Source organism: Prinia subflava, chromosome 3 (assembly GCF_021018805.1).
Source record: "Prinia subflava isolate CZ2003 ecotype Zambia chromosome 3, Cam_Psub_1.2, whole genome shotgun sequence".
Taxonomy (NCBI): domain Eukaryota; kingdom Metazoa; phylum Chordata; class Aves; order Passeriformes; family Cisticolidae; genus Prinia; species Prinia subflava.
This window is the reverse complement of record NC_086249.1, coordinates 20,529,915-20,536,993: the sequence shown is the minus strand read 5'-3', so window position 1 is coordinate 20,536,993 and position 7,079 is coordinate 20,529,915.

Sequence of the window (7,079 nt, the reverse complement as noted above, 5' to 3'; positions counted from 1 at the left end):
CACATTCTCCCCATCCTTGTCTCTTTGTGTCCTTCTCAAAGAAAGAGGTCAAGTTACTGAGAATGACAGGCACAGAATGACAGAATGGGTGAGATTGGAAGGGACCACAATGGGACATCTGGTCCAACCTCCCTGCTGAAGCTGATTCCTCCCACAGCACATTGCACCAGATTTCATCCAGTCAGTTTAGAAATATCTCCAGTGAGGGAGAATCCACAACACCTCTGAGCAATCTGTTCCAGCGCTCAGTCGCTCAGTCACCCCCACAGTAAGAAGTTCTTCCTCGTATTCATGTGGAATTTCCTGTGCATCAATTTTTGCCTCTTTTCCTATTGCTTAGCACTACTGAAAAGAGTCTGCCAGGCAAACTTACTTTTTTTTTTTTTCTTTTTTTTTTTTCTTTTTTCTTTTTCTTTTTCTTTTTTTTCTTTTTCTTTTTTTCTTTTTTTTTTTTTTTCCTTTTTCTTTTTTTCTTTTTATTTTTCTTTTTTTTTCTTTTTCTTTTTTCTTTTTCTTTTTTTTTTTCCTTTTTCTTTTTTCTTTTTCTTTTTTTTTCTTTTTCTTTTTTTTTTCTTTTTTTTTCTTGTCTAAAACCAGATTTTCCTACAAAAAGCATGAACCAGGTCTATCACAAATCATAGCAGAGAGGTCCAGATGCTGGCAGATTTATGGCAGGAGCTGCACCCCCTGGGGCCAGCACTGGGGAGATTTCTCTGACCCTGCCCCACCATGCCCTCCTACCGTGTTTGCCCAGGTGTGCTCTCAAGTCCTTGTTTAGCTTTGGCAAACCTGGCTTTTGGTCACATGAGCATACATTTGAAGGATCTGCTTGGAAGGCAGTGAGTGACAGCTGCACAGGTGTCACAAACTCAGACAAAGTCTCTGCAACAGAGAAGGCCAAGCAAGGTTGTGCAGCATTTCTCGTTCTTCATTTTCTTGCTCTAAATGAACTCCAAGAAGGCCTTTGTGATAGAAGTGTTGAGCCAAGATTCCCATGGGGAGTAAGGGGATCTACTTATTCCCATTGGGAGTAAGGGGATCTACTCCTGAAAACACACTTCAGCTGGAGCAAAGGACACAGTCCATACTGGCAATGCAAAACCATTATAGGCACCTCTCTTCCACAAGGCTAAAATCTGAATAAAAAACTGAAAAGGAAAAAGAGAACTCTTAGTAAAGGTCATAAATATGATAAAAGGATAACATGGTCCATGGCTCAGAATGAGGAAAAGGACCTTGGAAATCACTCCTGTGTTTTAATGTCTTTGAAGAAAATAAAAAGGCAGCCGTCTCAATGAACTCATGAGAAGAGTACCAGAGAAGTACCGATGTCTGCAGAGCACTTTGATAGGAGACTGTGCAGAGAAGAGGAAGTACTCACTTTCTTTGAAGGATCACATCTGTTGGAGAGCCTGTAGTGCAGAGTAATTCATCAAAGCAACTGAATCACTCTTCATCCTCCTCCAGACACTTATCACCAATATCCTACAGGCCTTGGGCCTCCTCTGTTGTTGCCTTCTTCCCTTTCTAATCACAAACTTCATGCTCCTTATCACTGACGTTTCCAACTCACCTCTTACACACATACACACATACACAAACACACACTCACTCCATAACTGCTGTGTAGCATTTGCAAAGACAATTTTATCCTTGTGTTCTGATAGTGAAGTAAACTTTTGTATTAAGGATATTTCACAGTTCATGTAAGGTTCATAAAAATCTATCAGGCCTCAGTGTTTCTGCAACCTGACTAGCATCCATAACATAATGGAATCCCTTTAAAGGATCTCTCCACAATGGCAGAGTAGACTGCTGCACCCTCTTTCTACTGCCTTGACAGCAGATTTGTCCATTGCACCAAAACCAAGCAAGGAATTGAGAACACACCTGGACAAACACAGCAGAAGGAGCAGGAACTGACTGGGTCAAAAAGCTTGAAGGTAACATAGTGTAAACTGTTCTATGCCTCTCTGAATGCTTGGCCCCTACACCAAGACCATTCAAAGAGCTGCAAGTCTTAATTTTTTTTTCGCCCTGCTTTTAGACTGTAGGCTTTGATTTCTTTAGCTAGAATTCAGTTTGGGCAAATTTCAAAATGATGCCCAAGGATTTTGGAAACTGTCATAAGAAGGTGCTCAAACCACGGGCAAGGCATTGGATCTCTCTTCAAAGGACACATGTGAACCCTGAGACCTTCTCACAAAAGGCATCAGTAACTAGTGCACCAGGTAACACTCAGAAAATCCACACATGCCATTGAAAGAGTGTATTCCCTTTGGAAAGCTCTTGGCCCAATACCAAAACCCTGGCTCTTGCTTCATCTCTCTTACCCCACCAAACAGAGGAAATCTCAGCAGTGCTCCAGGCAGAGTGACTTCTCTCAACCACAACATCCTGACTTGTTAATTCAAATCTGGTCATCAAGTAGATAGGCACTCATAGGAGTTGAACACTGTTTACAAATTAATAAACTGGCTCAGCCAAGCCCACAACAATTTCCAGATCTTAACACAGTGGCTTAGGAATCATCTCTAAACAAAGACTCAAAACCCAAACCAGAACCTAGTGGTAAAGTTTGGGGTCCTACATAAAGCAAGTTCCACCTTGAAAAACTGTGGTGAAGACTTAACTTCCTGTCATATATTTGTGGGAACATTTGTCAGGTCTTAGCCTAGATTCTTAATTTTGGCCAAGCCACATACTTGCTCAGTTAACTGGCAATTTTGATTACAGCCAAGGAACTCCTCAGTGGAAAAACCTAACAAAACTCATCTTCTATGGGAATAGTTCTAGCAAACTGACCTGAGACACTGCAGAGAAGAAACCAGATCCCAGGATAAAGGTCTGCAGGACTAAAGGAAAAAAAAAAAAACAAAAAAGCAGTTTTACAGGCTCAGATTCAGACCTCAGACAGTTACCCATGTTCACTTGCATTATTCACTACCCCACCTGGAGTGCTCCATGCAGTTCTAGGGACACTGGTACAAGAGTGACATTCACCTCCTGGTGCAAGTCAAGAGGAGGCCACAGAGATGCTCAGGGGGCTGGAGCTCCTCTCCTATGGAGACAGGCTGAGAGAGCTGGGGTTGTTCAGCCTGGAGAAGAGAAGGCTCCAGTAAGACCTTAGAGCAGCCTCCCAGTACCTAACTGGAGTTTATAAGAAAGGTGGAGACAGACTTTTTAGCAGGGCCCGGAGTGACAGCACAAGGGGCAAAATTTTAAACTGAAAGAGGGTAGATTTAGTTTGGATATAAGGAATAAATTATTTACCATGAGGGTGGTGAGACACTGTTTTGTTTTAGAATACACTCAAGTAATTACAATAAAAAAAGTTAATAAAGCCCTACACATTTACTACAATGTCTTAAAGGCAGACTATTGAGTAGTAAAAGTCAGTGAATGTCCAGAAAACATTTTACAAAAGTGTTCAGCCAGTTTTTAACAAGAGAGGTCTGTTCATGCCTCCACAGAGTATTTCCTTTTTTTTCCTGTTTTTTCACCTGATTCAAAGTACTGACTAGCTTATTCAAACTGAAAAAGCCTTTGGGAACTACAAAAGTGTGGAAATTGCTTTTGCCCTCCATATCTGTAAATAGGAACTAGCTGTGAGGAGCTAAGCTCTATAATTTCTGAAACGCTGAGGAACACATTGACCAGAAAAAGAGGGAGGAAAAAATCAATCAGTTAATTATTTTTTGAGTGATAAATCTTGCCTTGTTTAAATTGAATCCATGTAAATGTCAAATATGTTTAGACAAGCTTACTTTCAGCGAATCCAAAACATCTAAGGTAGCTTTACTTAATTATAAATTTTAGGTGCTGAGGGATTTGTGCAGTAATTGAAGTCTAGATTCCATTAAGCTGTACAGGAATGAATTGTGAACTGGAAAAAGATTATATTTATCTCATTATATTCTTGTCATGAAAAACTACAAAAAGTGAATACTCTAATGCATTATCCTAGCAGGGTTGATCAAACATGCACAGCCAAATCACACACTTTTGAATAGCAAAAATAGGTTGAAAAGGCAGCATTGACAATATTTGTTCAGTGTGTACTAGTTACCAGCTCAAAAGAAGATGAAATTGATTAAATAAAGGCTTCTCATTTGTTCATGGAAATCTATTTAATCAAATAATTTATAGCACTCCAATTGGCATCAGTTGACCTCAGAAACATTGCATTTGTCGCTGCAGCTCTTTTCCCAGCACTGAGACTTGCTGTCTATTGGTGAGGGGCTGGGAGCAGAGTAAGAAGAGGAAAGAGGAATGGAGAGGGAGAACTTCAGAGCTAGGACAAAGACAGGAGGAAGTCAGAGTTGAATCAGCCAGATCTAACACTATTCCCTCCTAGAGTCCTTCCCCAACCCACCAGGACATGCCTTCCTCAGTTATGCCGTCTAATTCAAAGGTGTTCCTGCATTCAAAAGCATGCAATGCCCTTAACTTCAGAAGCAACTTTCCATACTTCCAACATCCTTCTCGAGGTCAAGGAGTTTCTGCAGATCCACAATAAGCCTGTCATTCCCACTACCTGGAAAAAGAAGAGCAGTGCATGTCCAGTTGAAAACTCCCCACTCTGAAAATCTTTCCCATTCCCTCATCCTCTATTAATGCCATGAAAAATACAATCAGATCAGACAGCAAGAAATGAAGCAGCAGAGAAATGCACCTGGGGATATGTAAAAAAATTAGTGCAAAGGTCACAGCTTGTTATTATGCCTGGAAGAAAAGGAGAAGCAACAGCATGAAGGGGTGGGGAGATGCTGTGGAATAGGAGGACAGCTGGCTGTATCCAACAACCACCCCCAGGGCTGTCTGAGCTAAGCACAGAGCACAAAAGCTGCAGTCAAGACCATTTTTGCCATTGCCCACAGCATCTTGGCTTTGGCCACCACTGCTTCGTGCACAAGTCCCCCTCTCACTTCTCACAAAGAAGTGATCCACAGGGTCGGTATCACAATCCATCCAGACCCCTGTTCCAGCAAGGCCAGCACCCAAAGCACAGCCCTGGCTTTGAGGTATCTCCTGGGGTGCTGCACTATGGCTGCAGATGTGAACAGCCCCTCTGATAGTATGTCCCCAGCTCATACACATGATTCCTGTGTGCAAACTCCTATTGAAAAGAAAGGAGAGGAAAAAAAAATAAAGACAGACACCTAGCTATGCAGAGAGAGCATGACTTACTGCGCATGAGATTCATCTTGGCCATCTTTAAGCATGTACATCTGAACTAATTCTTTAGGCCTTCTGTGACACTATGGCAGTGACTAGCTACTCCTTGCAGGGAAAAACCCGTGGCAAGTGGAATTAGAGGAAGAGGCTTTCATTATCCCTCTCCTCTATTTCTACCTTACAAAGAACAGGGAAGAGAGGGTGAGACTGGAGAGGGAAAATTGTATCTACTCGAGTAGTTCTATCAAAATGTTCTCAGCACAAAGCTAGTGGCTTTTCAAAGCCCCTGCTACAGTTCCTCCCCAGAAAGTTCTACTAAATCACATAACAGTCCAGATTCTCCCACCTTTAGTCCTTTTGGCTGTACTGCCCATGGGGGAAAAAAATTACCTAAGTGTTCTTTGTGGTTCTCATTTCACATTATATCCAACTATGCACGCCCACTGGGCACCTACCGTATCCTCAGCCCCCTAAGTGAAGAATAATGCATGAACACTCAAACCAAGATGCCTGCCTCCATTCCTTCCTCTTCCCATGGTATTCCCTATGCCTTTGCCATGAGACCTTTCATCCAACATCCATCCAAAGCTGTAAAGTACTTGAGATAGGAAAAATTCCAGAATATTACCAGGCAGGTGCTCTCAGCAGACCAAGCTCTGTCTAAAATTCACCAGCACAGCAGAACAGCTTCTGTGCTGTGGCTGCTATTCCCAGTGAGCCTGAAGTGGCAGAAGATCACAGATATGGGGTTTGATAGCTCATTTTTGTGGGATTTAACAGAGAGCTCATAGGTACTGACTGCCTCATCCAGGAAACATCGTTACACAGCTCAGTGTCCTGGGATCCCTCCCAGATACTTTGATTTGAGGGAAATCAGATTGTCACCAGGAATCAATTGGATCTGGCTGTACAGATCCAACTTTGCAAGTATGTCAGTTTGATCCTGGAGAAGCCGGGGCACAGTTTGAGTTTTTGTTACTGTTAGCCCCACGTGGGGCAGGTGAGACAGACTGAAACATTTTCAGATGCTAATCGACCCCACAAAGACGGCAAGATAACAGAGGAAGAAAAGAGTAAACAAGTTAAGCAGCTGGATGAACAGCTCGTTTAGCCAGAGGAAAGCAGTTACTGGAATGAGGCTGTTCAAAGGCTAGGCTGAAAAAAGTTGAGAGAGAACAACGGAAAAAATTCTCCACTGCTCAGAATGAGCCTTTTCTGAAGGTTATCTACAGACTTAAATTTTGGAGGGTCTACGGCTTGCTGAGATTCAATTTGTAAAGTAAAATTCTGTTTTATTGATGCATGCAGGATATTTTCTATTCATCTGCCTTCTAGTGGGTGTTACAGCAGCCTGGAAGCTCCAGGGTTCCAACAAAAGTTGCATATATCCCTCTTTGTGCATGAATATACACACATGCCTAGACCTATGATTTCCTTTGGGGCTTTTAATTCTTCTTGCATATTTGCACAGCACTGTAACCTTGAACTACCATTACTGCAATTTTCCAGTCACAAATATTTGGAAATCAAGATGTTGGAATCAGTAACAGGGAAGCTCCTCTTTCAACACACTTTGGCCACAGCTGATGAACCAAGGAACACAAGTTGCAGAAACAAGTTCTATCTCTATGTATTGACAAGCCCATTCCAGCATATTCTGCTTTTTCCTGTCCTTGCATATAGGTAGAGTGATTTCCAGGAAGTATCCCAAGAACCACAGGAAGAGTTCAAGAAAGCCCTTAACCCCATTGCAAGGCTGACAGATACAGTACCCACCAGCTGTTGGATGCTGGGTTGTTTGGTTTTTGTTTTTTTTTTAAATAAAGCTTGTAAATAGCTACATGAGACTTTCTCTTCTCTTTTTAAATACTTCTGCCTGCTTGTCTCAACTAAACAAAACT